Here is a 25,383-nt window from a genome sequence, read left to right as displayed (position 1 = left end):
GAGATGCACAGGCCTGATGAAATATCTAGAAGCATCACTTAACTACAGAGTTGTCAATTAAGAGCATAGACAAAAGGTCATTCCCTTTGACAATCAGGATGGCATTGGTGAATTTTGAATGAGTTGTGGCTGTAGAGCAGTGGGGTCAGAAATGAATGAAGTGAGATTTGTAAAAGGGAGAAAAATGTCTTAGTAGGTCAAGCCAAGGTTAGGGCAAAAAGAGCACTATTGAGGTTTACCAATATACAGAGAGAAATAGTAAGTACACAACTCAGTATTTTAGCAATATTATAACACCATCTCAGGACTACAAAGAATAATTACTTACATTATGAAAAACAAACCATAATGTTTGTATTTCTTTTTTTTTTAAGATTTTTATTTATTTATCTTTAGAGGGGAAGGGAAGGAGAAAGGGAGAGAAATATCAATGTACGGTTGCCTCTCGTGCACCCCCTGCCAGGAACTGCATCCTCTGCCGGGAACTGGCCTGCAACCCAGGCATGTGCCCTGACTGGGAATTGAACCGTGATCCTCTGGTTCGCAGGCCCGTGCTCAATCCACTGAGCTACACCAGCCAGGGCATAATGTTTGTATTTCTAACCTAACTATAACTTTTTGCTGATAGTGTACTCTTTCCCTGGTGTGCTCTATCATGTTTTAAAAATCAAATTCCCTAAAATCTCACTTTCTTTCTATTCTTTCTTTTTGTTTTCTATTAGTTTAGTATTTTACAAGTTAAACTTTACTGACTTCTGTACCACCCATGCAGAAATCTCTCAAAACTGTCTAATTTTTTCTGTAAACAAAGTCAATCAAGGTTAATCCCTATAGCATATAAATATGTTTCCTCTCTCCTACAGTAAAAAAATAGAGACACAACAACATGTATCTTCCCATCAACAAGCCTACTCTTATCTCTGCTTTACAGTCTGGTGATTAGAAATGATGGTACACACTGCAAGCCATACTTCTGCACCTGATTTGTCATCCTCACTCCACAGCCATCTGGTTTCTGCCCTATCACATATATGTTAAGAAAATAATAAAAAGGCAGAAAAATAGATCACTTTGGTAAGCTACTAATTTTTTGTCATTATTTTGATCTCTTAACTCTCCTTCAGTCTTAGTTTAAAGGACTTTGCTCCCACACAACTATAAGGAAGTCTTAAAATTATATACTTAACACTTAAAACAATATAGACAACTAGAGCTGACCTTTGAACAACATGGGTTTAAACAGTGCAAGTCCACCTATTTTTTTTTAAATAAACAAAGTTGGCCCTTTATATCTGAGGCTTTTGCATTTAGAGATCCAACCATTTTGAATCTGCAGATGAGAAAGACCTATTGTAGTTGGGTTTTGGGGGAGTCAAGTTATACCTGGGTTTTCAGCTACATGAGTGGGGGTGGATGTCAGCTGCTCTAGCTCCATTATTCAAGGGTCAACTGTGTTACATCCCACTATTATGCTTACCACCATAAAATATAAACACATTTCTAGATATGCACATGTCTATTCCAATAATTTCCTTAAAAATAAAGTTAAAATCCTTCTGTAATTATCATTTTAATCCTGAGTAGGACAATATTATAACACACAAACAACATATAGATTATTTTAAATCAGCTTTTAGCTCTTTCAGCTTTGAGTTGATTGCTACCAGTGGCTATTTTGAATTGACTATGACTTCAGCATTAACGTAAACTTATCCCCCCACCCCTACTCCCTCCAGTCCCCATATCAGGTTACCACTGTATTTCTGTCCACTGAAGGGGAATAATGTTGTATCTTTCATTTGATGAGCTATAAAATGAATATGCTAAGGTTCTATTGATTAATCTGGATTTAATCAAAAAAGATCATATCTACCTCATACAACTTTGGTAGAAATCTCTAAACACGAAAGGTTTTGAGTATCTTCTGATATTTCCTCAGCATGTGGTGAGCTGCGTCATTATAAATTAATTGAGCCACCCCAAGACTCTACAAAGTCCAAAGTAAGGTAAGAAAATTAAATTCTGAAGCCACTGACTTCAGAAAGCAGCTATTATTGTTTCATAAATAACAGAGGTTGACATGATTTTTTTATATCAGTGTTACATAAGAAGTTAAAGCAAAGAGTTTTATTTATTTATTTATTTATCTATTTATAGAGGGGGGAATGAGGGAGAAAGAAAGAGAGAGAAACATCAAAGTGTGAGAGAAACATTGATTGGTTGCCTCTCACACACCTTCAACCAGGGACCTAGCTTACAACTCAGGCATGAGCCCCGACCAGGAACTGAACCAGTGACCATTTGATTTACAAAATGATGCTCAATCCACTGAGCCAAACCAGTCAGGGCCAAGAGTTTAATTTTTATTTTAAACTTAAGTTATCTCAGCTTTGCATAGTGTCAGTATAGTAGCCAATGAGGTATATCCGAGGCACGATTATTGCTAATTGTAAACTTATCTGTAATATACAATATATACTATTTAAAACAACACAAAGTTTGTCAGGAAAAGAAAATGGCATTCACTAACAATGTAACAAATGACATTCACACAATGTAACAATGTGGTCATAAAAATACAAAGTTAAGATCTAAGATGGCAGCAGAGTGGGTGGAAGCTACACTGACTTCCTCCCAGGACCAAACTGGAATAACAATTAAATTATAGAAAATATCATTCTGAACAACCAACTGAAGACTAGCTGGAGAGAAACCTTATAACCAAGCACATATAGAAGAAACCACACTACCACATGAAGAGTGACGGGAAGAGCAGAGGTGTGAGAGGCCTGCCTAGCCCCTCATGGGCAGCAGCTGAAGTTCAGAGGGATATTTCAGGAACTGGGGTTTCCCTCTGAAAAGAGCAGGATCTGAACACCAGAACCAGGAAAGTTGCCCATACAACATCTTGTGAAAAGCAGTGGGTTTTCTGTCTACCAGGAAAAGGCAGCTGGAGATATAGATATGCTCTTAAAGGGCCAACACACAAAATTTTGTTTGTAGCCAATTATTCTGGGCATGGGCTGAGGGAGGGCAGAGCAGACTAGAACCATGGGAGGAGAATCTGGGGGTGGTGGCTCCAGTGAGAGAGCTGAACGGTCAGTCACCAGGACTGCTATTTCAGTCAGTTCACATACTAAACAAGATGTCTGTCTTAGGCACAGCACTCCCCTCACAGCAGCATCAGCCTGAGGGTAAGCAATAGCCCCACCCATGGGAATTGTCCTTGCTCACCCCATGGAGCTTAAGTCCTGCTGTGAAGTAGAGCCACAGGCTCTTTCAGTAATTAAGCCTGACAGACAGACTGCAGGAGGGGGTGGATCTCTGGGTGCTCTGAGACTTTAGCCAGCTCTTGCCAAGGGAGAAGCCTTATAAAAGCCAGCCCTGATGTGCAGCTTTGTCCTTTCTGCATGCAACAAGCCCAGCAGAGGGAGTCACAAGCTATGAACCACTGACAGCTCCAAATGGGTTGCCAAGAGCCAGGTACAGTGTCTGACACAGGCCTAGACAAGGGTATTTGCAGATCTACCTAATACATAGAAAAAACCTAAAGAGGCAGCCAAAATGGGAAGACAAGTAACAGAACCCAGATGAAAGAATAAACAAAATTTCCATAAGAAGAGCTAAATGGAATGGAGGTAAACAACTTATCAGACATAGAGTTCAAAGTAATGATTATAAATATGCACAACAAAAGGGACAATAACATAGAAACCATAAAAATGGCCAGTTGGAAGTAAAAAAATTAATCTCGGAAATAAATAATACATTGGTGGGAGTAAACAAAGTGACAGAAGAAGCAGAAGATGAAATCAATGATTTTCAAGCCAAGGTGGAAAAAACAATACCTAATCAGAGCAGCAAAAAGAAAACAGAATTTTTGAAAAATGAAGATAAAATGGTGTTGGGAAATTCAGACAGCTACACAAAAACAAATGAAACTCAACCACTAAATTACACCATACATAAAAATTAACTCAACATGGATAAAAGAATTACATATAAGTCATGACATCATAAAAGTCTGAGAGGAGAACAAGTCAGGAAAATTTCAGATATCCCAGGCAGAAATATTTTCACAAATGTGTCCTCTAGAGCAAGAGATATAAAGGAAAGACTAAACAAATAGGGCTTCATTAAACTAAAAAGCTTCTGCACAGCAAAAAAATCAGCAAAATGAAAAGGGAAAAACCATATCAGAAAATATATTTGCCAATGATCCCTCAGACAAGGGCTTGATCTACAAAATATATAAATAACTCACAGGATTTCAAACCAGGAAGACAAACAATCCAATTTAAAAATGTGCAAAGGACCTGAAAAGACATTTCTCTAAGGAGAACATACAGAGAGCCCAGAGACACATGAAAAGATGCTCAGCATCACCAGCCATCAGAGAAATGCAAATTAAAACCACAATGACATATCACCTCACACTGGTCAGAATGGCCATCATAACCAAATCAACAAACAACAAGTGTTGGAGAGGCTGTGGAGAAAAGGGAACCCTAGTGCACTGTTGGTGGGAATACACTTGTGTAGCCACTATGGAAAACAGTACGGAATTTCCTCAGAAAACTAAAAATGGAACTGCTTTTTCAACAGGCAATTCCACTGTTGGGATTATACCCTAAGAAACCTGAAACATCAATTCAAAAGAACCTATGCACCCCAATGTTCATAGCAGCACAATTTACAATAGCCAAGTGCTGGAAGCAACCTAGGTGGCCATCAGTAAATGAATGGATCAAAAAACTGTGGTACATTTATGCAATGGAACACTACTTATAATCTTATAGCAAAAAGAAAGAAGGAGCTGCTACCCTTCCCTTCCTGGAGAGCATTATGCAAAGAGAAATAAGCCAGGCAGTGAAAGATGAATACCATATGATCTCACCTATAAGTGGAACCAAATCGCTAAAACAAATAAGTGAGCAAAATACAACCAGAGGCATAGAAATAAATAACAAAATGACAGTGACCTGGGGTGGTGGGAGATACCAGGATAAAGAAAGGGAAGGTTCATTAATTAATATATATAAAGGACCCATGAAAAGAAAGATGACCCCCAAAACACAATCAGAAATGAAACAAGAGAGATTACAACTGATACTACAGAAATACAAAGGACTGTAAAAAATTTCTACAAAGAACCATATACCAAGAAATTTGAAAACTTAGGTGAAATGGACAAATTTCTAGAAAAATATAATCTTCCAAAACTCAGTGAAGAAGAAGCAGAAAGCCTGAACAGATCAATAATAGCAAATGAAATTGAAGCAGCAATCAAAAAGCTCCTGACACACAAAAGCCCTGGACCAGATGGTTTTGCAGCAGAATTCTACAAATCATTTAAGGAAGAGCTAACCCCTATCCTTCACAGACTATTCCAAAAAAATCCGAGAAGATGGAAGACTTCCAAACTCTTCTTATGAAGCCAGCATCATCCTGATCCCAAAACCAGATAAAAACCCAACAAAGAAAGAGACCTTCAGGCCAATATTGCTGATGAACATACACACTAAAATCCTCAACAAAATATTGGCAAACTGCATCAAACAATGAATTAAAAAGATCATACACCATAACTAAGTAGGATTCATCCCAGAGATACAAGGATGGTATAATAGTCACAGATCAATAAATGTAATACATCACATAAACAAAAGCAAAGACAAAAACCACATGATCATATCAATAGATGTGGAAAAAACATTTGATAAGGTACAGCACCCATTTATGATAAAGGCAATCAGCAAAGTGGGAATAGAGGGAGCATTCCTCAATATAATAAAAGCCATATATGAGAGACCTACAGCCAACATCATACTCAATGGGCAAAAACTAAAAGGTTTTCCACTAAGATCAGGAACAAGACAAGGTTGTCCACTTTTACCACTTCTATTCAAGATAGTATTGGAAGATTTAGCCACACTGATCAGACAAGAAAAGGAAATAAAAGGCATCTAAATTGGAAAGGAGGAAACAAAACTGTCATTATTTGTAGATAACATGACAGTGTACATAGAAAATCTTATAGACTCTGCCAAAAATCTGCTCAATCTAATAAATGAATTTGGCGAAACAGCTGGATACAAAGTCAATATCCAGAAACCAAAGGCATTTTTGTATACCAACAATGAGAGAGCAGAAGCAGAAATCAAGAAAAAAATCTCATTAGATATAACCAAAAGAAAAATAAAATACCTAGGAATAAACCTAACCAAGGAGACAAAAGACCTGTACTCAGAAAACTATACAACACTGAAGAAAGAAATCAAGAAAGACACAAACAAGTGGAAACATATACCATGTTTATGGATTGGAAGAATTAACATCACCAAAATGTCCATACTACCCAAAGCAATTTACATGTTCAATGCAATACCTATTAAAGTACCAATAGCATATTTCACAGACATAGAACAAACACTTCAAAAATTTATATGGGGCCCTGGCTGGTGTAGCTCAGTGGATTGAGTGTGGGCCTGCGAACCACACGATCACGGTTCGATTCCCAGTCAGGGTACATGCCTGGGTTGCAGGCCAGTTCCCGGCAGGGGACTCATGAGAGGCCACCATACATTGATCCTTCTCTCCTTCTCTCCTTTCCTCCCCCTCTAAAGATAAATAAATAAAATCTTTAAAAAATTTATATGGAACCATAAAAAACCCTGAATAGCTGTTGCAATTTTGAGAAAGGAGACCAAAGTAGGAGGGATCACAATACCTGACCACTGTATTACAAGGCCACTGTAATCAAAATAGCCTGGTACTGGCATACAAGCAGACACAAGGACCAATGAAAAAGAACAAAGGGCCCAGAAACAAACCCAATTCTCTACTGTCAATTAATATTTGACAAAGGGGCAGCAACATAAAATGGAGTAAAAGTAGCCTCTTCAACAAATGGTGTTGAGAGAGCTGGACAGCCAACTCAAGCACCAACTTACACCATACACCAAAATAAATTCAAGGCGGACAAAATATTTAAATATAAGTCATAACACCATTAAAGTCCTAGAGGAGAACATTGGCAGGAAAATTTCAGATATTTCACACAGCAACATTTTTATTGATATGTCCCCTAGAGCAAGGGACATAAAGAAAAGAATAAGCAAATGGAATCTCATCAAAATTAAAAGCTTCTGCATGGCTAAAGAAAACAGTATTAAAGTGAAAAGAGAACCAACTGTATGGGAAAACACATTTGCCAATGATACCTCAGACAAGGTTTTAATCTCCAAAATATATAAAGAACTTATACAACTCCACTCCAAGAAGACAAGAAACCCAATTAAACAGTGGGCAAAGGCCTTAAACAGACATTTCTCCAAGGCGGACATACATTGGATCCAGAGATACATGAAAAGATGCTCAATATCACTAGCTATCAGAGAGATGCAAATTAAAACCACAATGAGATACCACTTTACACTGGTCAGAATGGCCATCATAAACAAAGCAACAAACAACAAGTGTTGGAGAGGTTGTGGAGAAAAGGGGACCCTAGTTCACTGTTGGTGGGACTGCAGACTGGTACAACCACTATGGAAAACAGTATGGAATTTTCTAAGAAAACTAAAAATAAATCTGCCTTTTGACCCAGAAATTCCACTGCTAGGATTATATCCTAAGAACCCTGAAACACCAATCCAAAACAACCTATGCACCCCAATGTTCACAGCAGCACAATTTACCATAGCCAAGTGCTAGAAGCAACCTAGATGCCCATCAGTAAATGAATAGATCCAAAAACTATGGTGCATTTATACAATGGAATTCTATGCAACAGAAAGAATGAAGGAGCTCCTACCCTTTGCAATAGCATGGATGGAACTGGAGAGCATTATGCTAAGTGAACTATGCCAGGTGGTGAAAAATACCACATGGTCTCACCTTTAACAGGAACCTAATCAACAAAACAAACAAACAAGAAAAATATAAACAAAGACACTGAAATAGAGAACAGGGTGACAGTGACCAGGGGGGGAAGGGGAAGGAATTTCAGGGGAAAAGGGGAAGGATTTGCAGGAAGAAGTATAAAGGACACATGGACAATGATAAGATGGGGTGGAAATGGGAGGGAGGTGGAAAGGGCTGGGGGTGGCCTGGGATAGGGGTAAAAGGCAGAAAACTGTACTTGAACAACAATAAAATAAAAGTAAAAAAAAAATTAAAAGGGCCCAGGACAATGACAATGTGGGGTTGGGTTGGGGGAGGTTAAATGTAGGAGGTGGTGGTAGGTAGGGAAAGGGAAGAGTAATGGGGAAAATTGTAACTGAACAATATTAAAAATGGGGATTGTTTAAGGTATTTTAGTGATAAATGAAGCATAACAATATCCGCATCATATGTAATACCTGAAGAGAAGAGAGAATCAAGAACACATTTGAGGAAATAATGACTAAAAACATCCCTACCCTAATGAAGAAAAGACACACAAGTCCAGAGGCACAAAGATTCCCAAACATAATGGACCTATGGAAGCTCGTGTCAAAACATTTCACAATTAAAATGGCAAAGCTTAAAGGCAAGGAGAAAATCTTAATAGACACAAGAGAAAGTAGTAGTTATCTACAAGGGAGCTCCCATAAGATCAACTCCCGATTTTGCAACAGAAATATTTCAGCTCTGAAGGGACTGGCATGAAATGTTCAAAGTGATGAAAAGCAAGGACTTACAACCAAGACTACTTTAACTGAAAAGTTATCATTTTAAATTGAAGGAGAAATAAAGAGCATCCCCCAAAAGAGCAAGCTAAAAGAGCTTGTTAACATCAAACCAGTATTGCAACAAATGTTAAAAGGTTTGATTTAATAATAATAAAAAGGAGGAAAAAAAGGAAAAGAAGAAGAGGAAAGTAGTTAAAAATAAAATTATAATAAATGTGTATCTATAAATAATCACTTTAAATGTAAAAGGTTTAAATGATCCCATCAAAAGACATAAGGTAGCTGAATGGATAAGAAAACAGGACCTACATATGTTGTCTTCAAGAGACCAACCTCAAAATGAATGATAAACACCTACTAAAAGTAAAGGAATGGTAAAAAGCTATTTCATGCAAATGAATAGGAAAAAAATCTGGGAGAGCAACACTTACATCTGTCAAAATAGACTTTAAAACCAAGGATACAGTAAGAGACAAAGTAGGATATTATATAATGATAAAAGGACTACCCACTAAAGGATATAACTCCAGTAAACATTTATGCACTCAAAATAAAAGAACCTAAATATTATGTAAAGCAAAACTTGGTGGACATAAAGGGAAAGACTGACAGAAACATAGTCATAGTCAAGAATTTTAACACCTCATTGATTTCAGTGGATAGATATTCTAGAGGGAAAATCAAAAAGGAGACTGTGGCCTTAAACAACACAGTTAGATCAAATGGATTCATCTGATATCTTTAGAGCAATTCATCCCAAACCAGCAGAATTTTGAGTGCAGATGAAACATTTTCTAGGGTAGATCACATGTTAGGATACAAAACAAGTCTAAATAAAACAAGAACTTAATCAACAGAACAAACAAACAAGCAAAATATAACCAAAGACACCAAAATACAGAACAGGTAACAGTGAGCAGAGGGGAGAGAATTTCAGGGGAAAAGGGGAAGGGTTTGGAGGAACAAGTATAAAGGACACATGGACAAAAACCAGGGGGGCAGGTGGAAACGGGAGGGAGTGAGGCGGGGGCACTGAGGGGGTGGAAACCAGGAGGGATGGAAATGGGAGGGAGATGGGGAGGGCTGAGGGGGTGGGCTGGGGAGGGAATAAAAAGCAGAAAACTGTACTTGAACAACAATTAAAATAAAAAATAACATTATAAACAAACAACAAAAAAGAAAAATCACATCAAGCATCTTCTCTGACTGTAATACTAAGAAACTAGAAATCAATCACAAGAAGAAAACTGAAAAATGCACAAAGACAAGGAAGCTAAATATCATGCTATTAAACAATGAATGAAGTCATTGTTTAATTATAAGATCAAGAAAGAAATCAGAAGATACCTTGAAACAAATGAAAATGAGAACAAAACAACCTAAAATCTGAGGGAAACAAGGAAAGCAGTCCTAAGAGTGAAATTCATAACAATACAGTCCTATCTCAATAAACAAGAAAAATCTCAAATGAAACACTCTAACTTTACACTTAGAGGAACTAGAGAAAGAACAACAGACAAAGCCTAAAGTGAATAGAAGAAAGGAAATAATAAATATAAAAACAGAAAATAAATGCCATAGAGACTTAAAAAAACAATGAAAAAGAACAATTAATCTAAAAGCTGGTCCTCTGAAAGATAAATAAGATTAACAAACCTTACATCAGACTCATCAAGAAAAAAATAGAAGGAACCCAAATAAATAAAATCACAAATGAAAGTGGAGAAGTAGTGCCCTGGCTGGTGCAGCTTAGTGGATTGAATGCGGGCATCTGAAACAAAAGGTTGCCAGTTCAATTCCCAGTCAGGGCATACACCTGGGTTGCAGGACAAGTCAGCAGTTTGGGGCATGTGAGAGGCAACCACACACTGATGTTTCTCTCCCACTCTTTCTCCCTCCCTTCTTCTCTCTCTAAAATAAATAAATAAATAAAACTTTTATTAAAAAGTGGAGAAGTAGCAACTAATACCAAGGAAATACAATGGACTATAAGAAAATGTTATGAATAACTATACACCATAAAATTGAATAACCTGAAAAAAATGGATAAATTCTTAAGAAACATAAAATTCTTCCAAAACTAAATTAAGAAGAACTAGAGAATCTGAAAAGACAGATTGCACCTAGTGAAATTGAAGCAGTAATCAAAAATCTCCCAACAAACAAAAGCTCTGGATCAGATGGTTTCACAGGTGAATTTTACCAAACATTTAAAGAAGAACTAACTTCTATCTTTCTGAACCTATGCCAAAAAATTCAAGGGGAAGGAAGATTCCCAATCTCTTTTATGAGGCCAGTGTCATATTAATTCCAAAACAAGATACACTACAAAGAAAGATAATTATAAAGCAAGACATCAAAAAAATCATACCATGACCAACTGGGATTTATTCTGGGACGCAAGGTTGGTACGATATTCACAAATCAATAAACATGATATACCACATAAACAAAATGAAGTTATCTTCTTATACCACATACAAAAATAATTTCAAAATGGATTAAAGATTTAAATGTTAGATCTGAAACCACTAAAATCCTGGAAGAAAATCTAGACAGTAAAATCTCATACCTTGCTTGTAGTAATATTTTTTTTCTGATCTATCTCCTTATGCAAAAGAAACAAACCAAAAATAAACTTGAAAATGGGGTTAAATCCATCTAAAAAGTTTTTGCACAACAAAGGAAACCATGAGCAAAATAAAAAGACAACCCATGGAATGGGAAAACATATTCACCAATACACCAAATAGGGGGGTAATATCCAAAATATATAAAGAACTTATAACCTAAATGAAAGAACATAAACACCTCTATTTTCATTGCAGCATTATTTACAATTGCCAAGATATGGAAGCAACCCAAATGTCTATCAGTAGATGAGTAGATGAAAGAACTATGAGACATTTACAGAATGGAATACTACTTGGCTATAAAGAAAAGATAGTTTTACCCTTTCCAACAGTATGAATGAACCTTGAAAACATTATGCTAAGGAAAATAAGCAAGTCAAAAAAAAACAAATACCATATGACTTCACTAATTTGTGGAATCTAATGAATAAACTGAAGTAACAAGGGCAATGGGGGCGGATTCACAGATGGAGAGCCACACAACAGATAGTGGGAGAGGGGAGGTTGGAGGATGGAGGAACTGACCAAAACTGAAAAATGACTCATGGACACAGATGACAGTGTGGTGATTACGGGGGGTTGGGGTATATACAGGGACTAAATGGTAATGGGAAAGTATAATAAAGATTAAATCAAAAAAATAAACAAAGGAATCTGAAAGACCCATTCAAAAGAACCTATACACCCCAATGTTCATAACAGCAGAATTTATAATAGCCAAGTGCTGGAAGCAACCTAAGTGCCCATCAGTAAATGAGTGGATCAAAAACTGTGGTACATTTACACAATGGAATACTACTCAGCAGAAAGAAAGAACTCCTACCCTTCCCCTTCATGACAGCATGGATGGAACTGGAGAGCATTATACAAAGCGAAATAATCCAGGTGATGAAAAACAAATACCACATGATCTCACCTATAACTGGAACCTAATCAACAAAATAAACAAGCAAGCAAAATACAACCAGAGACATTGAAATAAAGAACAAATTGTCAGGAACCAGGGAGGAGTGTGGAGAGGGATAACAGTGGAAGGGCCATCAAGGAACATGTATAAAGGACATATGGACAAAGTCAAAGGGGGTAGGTTCGAGGGTGGGTAGGGCAAGGGGGGCATGGTGGGGTGAAAATGGAGACAAGTGTACTTGAACAACAATTATTAAAAAACACAAAAATTAAAAAAAATAACACCCAAAAAGCAAACAATCAAATTTAAAAAATGGTAAAGAACCTGAATAAACATTTCTCCAAACACAACATATGGATGATGAATAGACATATGAAATGATGCACAATGTCACTGGTCATCAGAGAAATGCAAATTAAAACCACAATGAGATATTACTTCATGCTTGTCAATAGGCTGTTATCAATAAATCTAAAAATAACAAGTGCTATTGAGGATGTAGAGAAAGGGGAATCCTTTTGCAGTGTTGGTAGGCATGCAGATTGGTGCACCCAATATTAAAAATGGAACTACCTCATGACCTAGTTTGTGATTCCACTTTGGGGAATTTGTCCAAAGAAACTCAAAATACCAATTCAAAAAAAAATACATGCATCCCTATGTCTATTGCAGCATTATTAGCAATAGCCAAGGTTTGGAAGTAGCCAAAGAGTTCATTGGTAGATGAATGGATAAAACAACTATGGTACATTTACACAAAAGAATATTACTCAGCCATAAAAAAGAAAAGAAAGTCTACCCTTTTGGCAGCATAGATGAACCTAGAGAATATTATGCTAAGAAATAAGTCAGTCAGAGAAAGGCAAACACTATATGACTTTATTTATATGTGGAATGTAATGAATAAACTGAAATAACAGCAAAATACAGACAGACTCATAGAGAGAGGGCACACTGTCAGTTCTGGGGGGGTGGGGAGGTGGGGGTACTGAGCAAAAAAGAAAAAGAATTCAAGGACAGGGACAATGGTGTAGTGATTGTGGTGGGAGGCAGTGTGGGTGAAATGGAAGAGGGTATAGGACAGGTAAATGGCAGTGGAAATATACAGTAAAAAATATACTATTGAAAATCAAATCAAGTCAAAAGAATTTAAAGTTAAACAAAGCAAGTACACAGTTTAAATTTTCATGCTAAGACAACGATAAAACCAATTTTTTTAAACAAAAGAAACATCTTTAGCTCTAGGTGTTATGGCTGAGTGGATTGAGGGCCGGCCTCACAGTGTCACTGGTTTGATTCTGGTTCTAGGACACATGCCAAGGCTCCCAGTAGGGGGCGAGTGAGAAGCAACCACACACTGATATTTCTCTTTCTCCCTTTCTCCTTCCCCTCTCCTCTCAAAAAATAAATAAATAAAATGTTTTTTTAAAAAAGAACTATCTTCTGTGTCTTGATTCACATTTGTGAATCAAGGTGGTAACTTAACAGAAAACTGAATATGTGACAGAAAAGTATTAATGTGACTTTTCTTCCTATTATTCTTAAGTGAAACTATAAATTTTTAAAATTTTGATTGATGAAGGTTACCACATGTCCATCTCTAGAATTCATTAGAATACCTTCATTTTTACCTAGAAGCATAAGCTATTAATATCTAAGGCTAAATCTTCAAAGACTACTGCATGCTATATAGATGAAAAAAATACAGGTTTCACCAAACCTAAAGTTCTCTACATCGTTTTTAAATACAGTACTTGACAACCTCTCATATGTGTGCCAGAGAATACCCATGGACCACCAAGTCTGAAACAGCCATTTGTGTCTTGTGTCTACATGAGTGTGCCTACCCAAAGCCTATGTTCTACACAGTATTTTTCAAGAGAAATATTTTACCTATACCTGAAAAATATCTGAAAGTCTATCAAATATTTTAGTAATCTCACATGTGTTCACAAATGAATTATGTGAACTAAGTTGGGTACCCCAGCTTGGAGGTAAATATTAAGAAGTGCACTTTCCCCTTCTGGGGTAGGAATGTGTAACCCTATACATAAGTTCCTGGTATACTATTGGGTCCTGTGTTATATACAGAATTACCTTCAACTGAAGAATGAATCCTGTATCTATGTAATCAGTAAATTTTAGAAAACAAGAACAACAACCACAGCAATAAATACAACTCAAGAAATTTTGGAGTCTAGCCCACAAACTCAATGAAAAAAAAAAGCTGAGATAGACACTCTTCACAAGCTTCATACCATTTTTATAGGCTTTGAGTTAGCAAGGGCACAGAATGAAGACAGAAATTACTCAAATGCCTCCAGGAGGGAACACTTATTCTTAAAACCTTTGATTAGGTTTTCCTCCTCTTCTAAAAATCAAATTGTGTCAGAAGCCATATATCATGTGGTCAGTGAGCCAACCCTCTAAGGTTCTTTGAACCAAATCTTCCTAGTCTCTTAGGAATTACCATAGCATCTCACAAGATCAGGACTCTGGAAGCTACAGGTACTCATTACATAATTTTCAACCCCTCTAGACTGAATCTGTACCTAAATAGATGTGGAGAGCAAAGACGATGTCAGTCCTGTCAAACAAGATAGCCGCCAGGTCAGCCAGGCTTAGAGCATGTGCAGCAGAGACTGGTTCAAGAAGGAAACCACCTAAGTCATGCCTAGCAGGGTGGAGTGTTCAAGATATTTGTACAAGTGACCTGAACAGATACTTCTGTAGAGGTGGAGTACCCCAGGATAAGCCTACCAAGAATTCCCTGACAACTTATCAAGGGTCTAAAGACACTTATCAAGAGACTTAGATGGGTAGAGTACATGACTCTCAAGGGCGTTAAGAAGTGGGGACCTCACACTGCTGCCGAGACAGCTGAGCTCCACACACCAAGATGCTACTCCACACACTAAGGATATTTTGACTGCTGTTTGAGCCAGAGATTTTGCCCTGATGGACCAAGGAATTTGTTTGCCCTGCTGTTAACCAGGCTCCATGAGAAGAATACGCCTTGCAAGACAATGGCAGCTCCCTTGCCCACCGTGCCATCTCTTGGACCCAATCGCTGAGCCTCTGGGACTCAGGTTAGACACCCCCCATTGATTGCTGTGTTATATTCCTCCTAGATTGTAAGAGTATGGGTAAGACATTAATGTATGTTACTCTACCTTAAGGGAACCTGTGTTTCATAAAAGCAAAATGAATAGCATCGTGACCCCCTGTGACTCTTGTTTATTCCTTGGTGCTGGGTTGCTCTGTTGGAAGCTAGCTGAGCGGTTGCCCAGCTGCCTTATAGAAAAGATTGTAACACAACACCTTCTTAAGGATCCATTTGGGGACAGTCTCTGAGGGTACTCATGACAGAAGACTCATCCTTCTCTAAAATTAAGAGCTTTTCAGCTTTGTTGGAAAAAATTACAAAGCCCCAGAAAATCCTTCTGAAAATTAAGTTAGTCTCATCATTGTGTTCCAACCTTAATCACAAACTGGCTATTTACAAAGATCCACTATTTCTTCCAATCTAGCTTATAAAGAAAAAAAAAAAGATTTACCACAGGATATGCAAAAAAACCCACAAAAAACCCTTCAATATGCTTCTCTAAGAGTAGCAATGACAGGCAGAGAATTTGGAGGACCTGGCCGGCCAATTGTCCCATTGCTTTTCCCCATTGAGGAATCACTGCCACTGCCTATGACCAGCCCCAAGACAGACAAGTTCTTCAGCAGGTCACAAAAATGCCTTTTGACTTCAGAATAGAGGAATCAATGTGATAGTGACATAAACCTAAAGTCTGCTTCTAAACTAGACAGAAGAGTGATTATCATGAAGTAAGAATGACTGTGTCTCCACCAGGGCAAGCTCTCACAGACCAAGAATTTAGTGAATGTCAGGCAGCAGTGCAGGGCATGTTATTTAGACAATCTCTAGTTCTCTCTAAAACCCTAAGAAAAGTATATGTTAAATTTCCACTTGAAAAAAATGAGACACAAGTGAGGGTTAGAATCAAATGGTCAAAGTTTAGTTTTAACTGCAGTTCTGCCTTACATTAGAAACAAATTTTGTTGCATATATTATATTTATGGCAATATGTCAATATAATATCTTAAATAATAATTTCTTTTTGCTTTGTTGCATTTTATTTCTATAAGGAAATCTATATCTTTAGAATTTAGGGGGAAAGAAAAGAATGTAGAAAGAGAATTATCATTGGTTTATATTCTGTTAGTCAAAAAATTATTTGACACTTCTCCAAAGAAGACATTCAGAGGATCCAGAGACACATGAAAAGATGTTCAGTATCACTAGGTATCAGAGAGATGCAGATTAAAACCACAGAGAGATACCACTTCACCTGGGTCAGAATGGCCATCATAAATAAAGCAAGAAACAACAAGTGTTGGAGAGGTTGTGAAGAAAGGGGAACCCTAGTACACTGTTGGTGGGATTGCAGACTGGTACTACAACTACTATGGAAAACAGTATAGATTTTTCTCAGAAAACTAAAAACAGAACTGGCTTTTTATTCAGCAATTCCACTGCTAGGATTATATCCTAAGAACCCTGAAACACCAATCCAAAACAACCTATGCACTTCAATGTTCATAGCAGCACAATATACCATAGCCAAGTGCTAGAAGCAACTTAGGTGCCCATCAGTAATGAATGGATCCAAAAACTATGGTGCATTTATACAATGGAATTCTATGCAACACAAAGAATGAAGGAGCTCCTACCCTTTGCAATAGCATGGATGGAACTGGAGAGCATTATGCTAAGTGAAATAAGCCACATGGTGAAAGACAAATACCGGATGGTCTCACCTTTAACAGGAACCTAATCGACAAAACAAACAAGCAAGCAAAATATAACCAAAGACACTGAAATAGAGAACAGGCTGACAGTGACCAGAGGGGTGAGGGGAGGGAATTTCAGGGGAAAAGGGGAAGGGTTTACATGAACAAGTATAAAGGACACAAGGACAAAAACTAGCAGGGGATGGAAATGGGTGGGAGGTGGGGAGGGCTGGGAGAATGGGCTGGGATGAGAGTAAAAGACAGAAATCTGTACTTGAACAACAATTAAAATAAAATAAAAATTATCTGTCTGAACAATTATTAGGATATATTTATTTAAAATTATTTTAATAAAGTAAAAATATCCTTCTGAATCATGAAATATGAAACATAGGCTGTTACTAGTAAATATTATCATTCAACTTCTAATTTTTTTAAATAGTAGGCACTGGTAGTTTTAAGGAAATATATACAGTAACTGAGAAGATGCCTAAAATTTCTGCTCAAACAACTGCACTTCCATGAAATTTTGAAATTGGCCCTATAGTACATAAATGGTTCACTTCTGTGGCAATGGGGCATGGCATCCCTAGGAAATCTCTCAGACTTCATCTTCCAGGTCACCTGTTAACTCACGTCCCAGGGGCTGCACTTCCCACTTTCCTCCTCCTCAGTCACCTGTTTTCCTTTGGTTTGCCATAGAGCAAGATTGTGCTCTCAACTTAAATGGATAAATATCCTTTCTAAGTATTGTCATTATTATTTATAATATTTGGGTTTGTTAATAGAAAATGGGAAATTTTCAGTGTCACAAAAATCTTTAAGATTTTATTTATTTATTTTTAGACAGAGGGGAAGGGAGGAAGAAAGAGTGGGGGAGAAACGTCAATGTGTGGTTGCCTCTTGAGTGTCCCCTACTGGGGACCTGGCCTGCAACCCAGGCATGTACCCTGACTGGGAATCCAACTAGCAGAGATCAGCATTGAATCCACTGAGCCACACCAGCCATGACACCGTGTAACAAAATCTTAACATCTTAAGGGTGGTAGCAAGTCAAATGTGTGATGTACAACACTTAAGAAAGCACAAGATTTTCTATTTAATTTTATATTCTTCATCTATCCTCTCTATTCAAAATGTCAAACTAATGGTATTTCGCAGAGTTTTTTGAGCTATTTTTTTATATATGGCCACAGATAAAAATAATTATCTGTGGCCATAGCCTTTAGTGTTAAATATGAAATTATTGCGCTTAAATTCTCACACTACCATTCACCTAACTTTAATTTTAAATGTTTTGCTGAATATTCTTCTAATTTTACCCTAAAGAATTGATAAGATCATGTCCATTATATGCTAAACCAAATAAGTTATTCAGACTTAAATTAGTCCAGGTTTTAATAGCTGGGTCAGTGTTTTCCAAAATCTACTTCTAAAAACAAGTGACCCACACACATATTCCACATTGTTCAATCTAAATATTTTTTTTAAAAAACGGAACCATTAAAGTATCTGGTTCTGCTTAAGATATGTGTAAAGATAAAATAAATAAATGAAATCTAATGTTGTAGCAAGCATGAGGCAATATTTGTTGGATGGGAATCTACAACTTTTTTAAGGAAGCAGTTTGCCAATGTAGATCCAAATATTAGATACACAAGTGTTCTCTATTGTGGGAAAATTTATTCCAGTGAAATATAGTAGAATTTATTCTTTAGCATTTTCTTTTATATGCAACACCCAAATCCTCATCAAGTTCTGTTCATTTTCTATCCTAAATATTTTTGAATTTTTATTTTCTTTTTTCCATCTGTACTATTACTATCCTAATTAATGCAGTTATTTTTAAAAATAAATAAATAAAATAAAAATTTTTAAAAGATAATTTAGAGATAATTTCACAAGAGAAAAAAAGGTATGATCAAATCTAACCATTTAAACAATCTTAATTTCTAAAACATCTGACAAATTATATAATAACTTAAATACCAAGCCATAAAGTACTGGATTAATAAATGGTGAAGCATACATAAATAGATTACTACCAATATAAAACAATGAAAATCTATGCTTATGACATATAGGAAAATAATAATATGTTGCTAAAAATCATGTATATGGTTTGACCTGGTTCATATACCCTTAACATTCTGTGCCTAGACACACATCTAGAAGACTGATAACCAGGATGCTAACAACGGTGAAATCTTCAGGCAGTGAATTTCTGTACATCTTTCTGGTTTTTTTTCTTATTATGGTCTGTATTTTTCTATTTTTTCCCCAATCAGTACTTTTTCATCCAAAACTAATAAAATGTCTGGTAGTTCTGGAGCCCTGTTCTACCTCTCTGACTATAATACTTTCTCTACTTTTAGTTCAGAGTTGGGCTAATTCTCTTAATATCAAGATAAAGGAAACACTTGTCTATCTGTACCCACCAGGTCTTTCCCCATATACTTGAGGCAAATTTTAAAAACATTGATTTAGAATCTTCTGACTTCTCAAATTATGTTTCTGAACTTCAAAAACCTTACCCTCTTTTTGCCTTGTCAAGATTTTTTGAAGCATAACCACCACCTCTGTTTGTGACTTTGAAGAAGCTTTCAATTATTGTGTAACTCTAAATACTTGTCACGCTCCAAGGATAACAGCAGATTTCAATACCCCAGGATGCTTACTCTAACAAAGTCTCAGTAAGCATCCTGGGGTATTCAAATCTGGCATCATCCTTGGAGCGTGACAAGTACTTCTTTTTATCTCCAAGATGCTAATGCAGATTTCTGCTCTTCCTTCTCCCAACTTCCTTAATGAAACTCTTTAAAACCTCTGGCATTTTCCCACCCTCATTTTAACTTTTTTTCCCAATTCATTTGTATAGCAAATAAGACAATACATAAAAAATGAATGACCAAGCCCACAACGGTTTGGGTCACCTGTTCTGTCTACTTCCCAAGGCCCCATGGAACAAATCATCACTCATGTATCATCTTACCTACACCCATGTTCACTGGCCAACTCTCTCAGAGACCTACCTCACAAATTTATATTACAAGTACAATTTTACATCATTAATATAATTTAAAGCAACAACTAAAACAGTCAATATTTTGTGCAAAGAAAAATGGAATTTATTTTTTCAACAATAATTTCCTGCCACAAGTTATTTTCTCCCAGATCTGCTTAATGTTATTGATAAATAATGAACAAATATCTTCTTTTAATGAAAAAGTCTCTAATAAAAAAATAATTGAATCTTTCTAATGCTGAAAATTTAAAGTATTGGGTTTGGAGTTGGATGTCCTCAGTGGGAAAAACTAATATAAAATCATGAGTAATTTTACTTTCATCATATATGAAATTGGAATGATACCACTTTCTACTTCATATTTTTATAGAAATCATATTAGAGAATGCATATTTAGGCTTACCACGGTGCTTGGCTCACAACACTAAGCATTAAAACTTATAAGTTCTGCCTGGCTGGTGTAGCTCAGTGGATTGAGTGCAGGCCTGCAAACCACACGATTGTGGTTCGATTCCCAGTCAGGGCACATGCCTGGGTTGCAGGCCAGTTCCCAGGAGGGGACATATGAGAGGCAACCACACATTGATATTTCTCTGCCTCTCTCCTTCCCTTCCCCTCTAAAGGTAAATAAATAAAAAATAAATGAAGATTAAAAAAAAAACATATATGTTCTGTTGGCAGTCTGAAATCTCCATGTATGGAGAAAACATTGGAGAAATCATATCACTGCTAATTTAATAACACTATTGTTTATTAATAAAATAATTATAATTTTCTAATAATTTACATAAAAAGCAAAACACTAGAAATAAATTATGTTTTCAGAAATGACAGCAGCTTTATGTAAATTGTCCACATGATGAAGTTATCAAATTTGTCAACAAACCTAAACTTCTTTTGAGTCCAGTTGTTTAAGTAAATAAAAAATATTGCTTAAAATTTCAACTGAAATTGGTGCTGTTCAAAAATATACATGGAAAATAATTCTGTAACATGGTAAATATTCATTTAGTTATTACCACAAAAGCATTTTTAAATAAATAAAAATAAGGGAACACCTAATGAATTACAAGTGGCTTTATTGCTTCAACAGAGAAAGCAGAAGGCTTTTGTCTAATTAATCACTATAATCAGCATTCTTAGAAACAGTATTTTAATACTTTGAGTGCAAAGCATGTATTTGCTTCCCTATCATAATCTCAAAAGGAGCCAAACATGAGTAGAAATGTTAAAGATATATCAAAACAAACTATTACAAAATGACATTTTCAATCCTGACACTGCAACACATAAAATGAATAGTGAAAGAATGATATAAGCCAAAAATGTTATTATGCAGATGAATCCTCCAATTTAATTAAGGTGTGAGAATGAGAGACCTAAGGGTCTAATTCCAGAGCTATTTTGACATGTATCAAATGTTCCTTAATTTCCAATGAAAGACCCTTTTGACAAGTTCTCATGTTAATATGTTCCTATGAGCTACCAGTACCTGTAAGTGGTGGTTAGTCACTGACCTACATTGGCCTATCAAATTGTGACAGCAAATTAATGAATCACTTCTCACAATAATGCAGACTACAGTCACTAACCAAATCCTTGGTAGGCCAAAGAGTCCATTTAGTTTTTCTCCATAAAATAAAAGACACATGTCATTTCCACCAATAACTTTATTGTTTTGGATATTTTGAGTATGTCAGCTATCTCACATGTGGTGTAACATTGACTGTTCTCAATTAATGTCTTGTTTTGATGGCTATCAACTTCAACTGGTCTACCCAGCTATGGAGCACACTGTCCAGTGCGAAATTTCTAGCACGGAACTTTACAAACCACATCTGACACACGCGATCCGTCACAGCACCTCTCCGTGCATTGCACGAATCTATTCTTTTTTGCATTTCAATTGTGTTTTCACCTTTCTTAAAATAAAAAGCATAATATGCCAAAAATGTTGCTTATCTTCTCCCATCTTCAATATTAAAATGGCTATACAAAAATTCACCAATTTTGATTTTTTTTAAATGCACACTGATATAACAGCTGTCACAATACAATCAAACAAAATTATTTTGAACGAAGTTAAAGACAACTAAGTGCTACTAGAGCCATCTTACAGAGAAAAAATAAACGTTTTGGCCAACCCAAAATTTAGAAGAATACCTTAAAAGCAATGAAACATGAATATCTGTTTCTACTTCACATAATAAAAGACACTAAAACAAAAATTGAATATAATGATAAATAGCTTTCCACATTCAAAATATTCTTTTACTTAGAGTTATTACAGAAGTTACATAATTCAATTTGGAAAACAAACTGTCTTTCAATAGGACAAGAAATAACTACTTTGAGAAATCCAAGGATAAAGTCTTTGACATATATATACATATATTAATGAAAACCCTAAACTAAAAACACTTAACTAAAGTTAATATGTTATTTGTCCTAGTTTTTCTTCATATAAATACAGGTTAAAAGTGGTTATTTTTAATCATTCTTGAGACAGAGACTACTAATGATGTGCTGTGGAGCAAAGGGTTTTTATACATTTTTGAAAAGTTAAAAAAATACTTCCTGTAGTGCTTATCAGCACTAAGGAAGTCTTCCCCTAGAATGACTACACTTTCCCATACATCATTTACATAGGGAAGGGCCTAGAGCTCATCCCAATTTGGCTATCTAGGAAAAAGAGTGAAATAAGACAAGGCTGTAGCCTATGCTACTCCAGCCTCTTCTCACTCAGTCTTATTCCAGGAGACACACACCTTAAGTTGCAGAACGGCACAGCTACAATCTCTACGATGACTCAAATTTGTACTGAGCACAGACTTTGGCCCACACCCAGGCCCTATATGCAATTGACTGCTTGACAGTTCCTCCTGAATGCCCCAATATCCAAGTCTATCCAAAACTGAACTCATGACTCAGTACCTCTTGTCCTCAGAAAATATGTCATTTTCAGCCTTTTCTATATCATTGAATGGCAATGTCATCATAAAAATTGTTTATACCATAAACCTAGAACTCAACCTTGACATGATTACAAAATACTATTGATTTTCTCTGATTAATTGGTCCATTCCCTCCATCTTTATCACGATCATGCCATTCCAATCCACTATTACCTCTCACTGGACACTCAGGCTCCTTGCAAAAGCATCCTAACAATGACCCTACTTCAGTAGTGCCTCCAGACAGCACACTAGTGACATTTTAAAAAATATATTGTATTGATTACACCATTACAGTGTTCTATTCCCCCCTTTCAATCCCGTCCACCCGCACACTCCCTCCCCCACCATTCTCCCCCCCTTAGTTTATAACCACGTGTCTCAAGTTCTTTAGATTCTATATTTCCCCTACTATTATTGCCCTCCCCCTATCTATTTTCTACCTACCATCTATGCTATTTTCTGTGCCTTCTCCCCCCCTCTCCTCCTCCCACTCCCCTGTTGCTAACCCTCCATGTGCTCTTCATTTCTATGGTTCCACTCCTGATCTAGCTGTCCTCTTGGTTTGCTTTTGTTTTAGGTGTGGTTGTTAATAACTGTGAGTTTGCTGTCCTTTCACTGTTCATATTTTTCATCTTCTTTTTCTTAAATAAGTCCCTTTAGCATTTCATATAATAAGGGCTTGGTGATGATGAACTCCTTGAACTTGACCTTATCTGAGAAGCACTTTATCTGTCCTTCCATTCTAAATGAAAGTTTTGCTGGATAAAGCAATCTTGGCTGTAGGTCTTTGGATTTCATGACTTGGAATACTTCTTTCCAGCCCCTTCTTGCCTGTAAGGTCTCTTTTGAGAAATCCGCTGACAGTCTGATGGGTACTCCTTTGTAGGTGACTGTCCCCTTATCCCTTGCTGCTTCTAGGATTCTCTCCTTCATTTTAATCTTGGCTAATGTAATTATGATGTGCCTTGGTGTGTTCCTTCTTGGGTCCAACTTCTTTGGGACTCTCTGAGCTTCCTGGATTTCCTGGAAGTCTATTTCCTTTGCCAGACTGGGGAAGTTCTCCTTTATTATTTGTTCAAATAAGTTTTCCACTTGTGGCTGTTTCTTTCCCCCTTCTGGTACCCCTATAATCCGGATGTTGGAACGTTTAAAGATATCCTGATGGTTCCCAAGCCTCTCCTCATTTTTTTAAATTCTCATTTCTTCATTCTTTTCTGGTTAGATGTTTCGTTCTTCCTTCAGTTCCATTCCATTGATTTGAGTCCCAGTTTCCTTTCCATCACTATTGGTTTCCTGTGCATCTCCCTTCATTTCAATTAGTTTAGCCTTCATATGTTCCACTAATTTGTGACTATAATCAACCAGTTCTGTGAGCATCCTGATAAACAGTGTCTTGAACTGTGCTTCTGAGAGGCTGGCAATCTCTTGGTCGCTTAGAGTTATCGGCTCTGGGACTTTGAGTTCTCCTTGTGCCATCTTTTGGGCTGTTTGTGCCTGTTATGTAGCAGGATCAGAGCCCTAGGTGTTCACCAGAGCAGGGCAACTCAGTCTCCGAGTTGTGATGCAGTATGTGGGGGCGGGGTCAAAGAGGAGCAATGGCGTCCTGTCTGCCGCCTCCTGCCTGCCACCATCACCGGGGCCCTAGCATTTCATCCCACTGCACGCCAGTGTGCCACCGCCATTAGCCCTCCACCACTGGGTTGGCCCCCTGGAGCCTGGGTGGTCCGTCTCACTGTGCGCGAATGTGTAACCGCGGTCAATCTGCCCCGCACCTTGACTGGATCCGGGCTACTTGTGCACCTAGGTCTGGGGATCTTTCCTGCCCGACCCTGCTCCGCTGCTGGCTCCGCCCCTCTTACCATCCTAGTTGAACGGTTCGTTGTTGTTGGACTTCTGTATAATTCAATTTTCTGTTCTTTGGCTGTGTCTTTGTTCTCCAAACCTTTGTTGTATTCAAACTTGGTTGTGGGAGAAGGCACAGTGTTTCCACCTATGCCTCCATCTTGGCGGAAGTCACTAGTGACATTTTGAAATGGCCATGCAATCCCCTTACTTAAGAACATTCAATGGCTTTCTAATGCTTTTAAAGTAAAATTGCTATTATCAGCATTTGAAAGCCCTGGAAGCTCTTCCTCTGCTTCCACATGGCATTCCAACCCTCATCACTCCCTTTTCCAATCCCTCTGATCTGCTGGGTTTCATCCCGGCCCAAGGCCTTTGTACATACTGTTCTCCTTGGTTTAGCAAAACCCTTCCATCTCACTTTAACCTGCTTGTTCCTCACTCAGAGCTCAGCTCCAGTGTATCGTCCACATGGACACATGCCCTGGTCTCCCTATATAACATATTTTTTGCCATGTATAATGTGGAACTTTTTACCCAAATT

At 37.1% G+C, this 25,383-nt stretch overlaps 1 protein-coding gene and 1 pseudogene across 1 annotated transcript in view; one reads left to right on the top strand and one right to left on the bottom strand.

Annotated features, from left to right (window-relative positions):
- The window catches only part of MDGA2 (MAM domain containing glycosylphosphatidylinositol anchor 2), an 847,781-nt gene that overhangs the window by 478,478 nt on the left and 343,920 nt on the right, over positions 1-25,383 (bottom strand). The window lies entirely within an intron of this gene.
- On the top strand, positions 2,387-2,500 carry LOC118987845 (uncharacterized; annotated as a pseudogene).

The sequence above is a fragment of the Sturnira hondurensis genome, unplaced genomic scaffold (assembly GCF_014824575.4).
Source record: "Sturnira hondurensis isolate 20B ecotype Veracruz unplaced genomic scaffold, ASM1482457v3 Scaffold0005329, whole genome shotgun sequence".
NCBI classification, from domain to species: domain Eukaryota; kingdom Metazoa; phylum Chordata; class Mammalia; order Chiroptera; family Phyllostomidae; genus Sturnira; species Sturnira hondurensis.
This window is presented reverse-complemented; position numbering and strand designations above follow the sequence as displayed.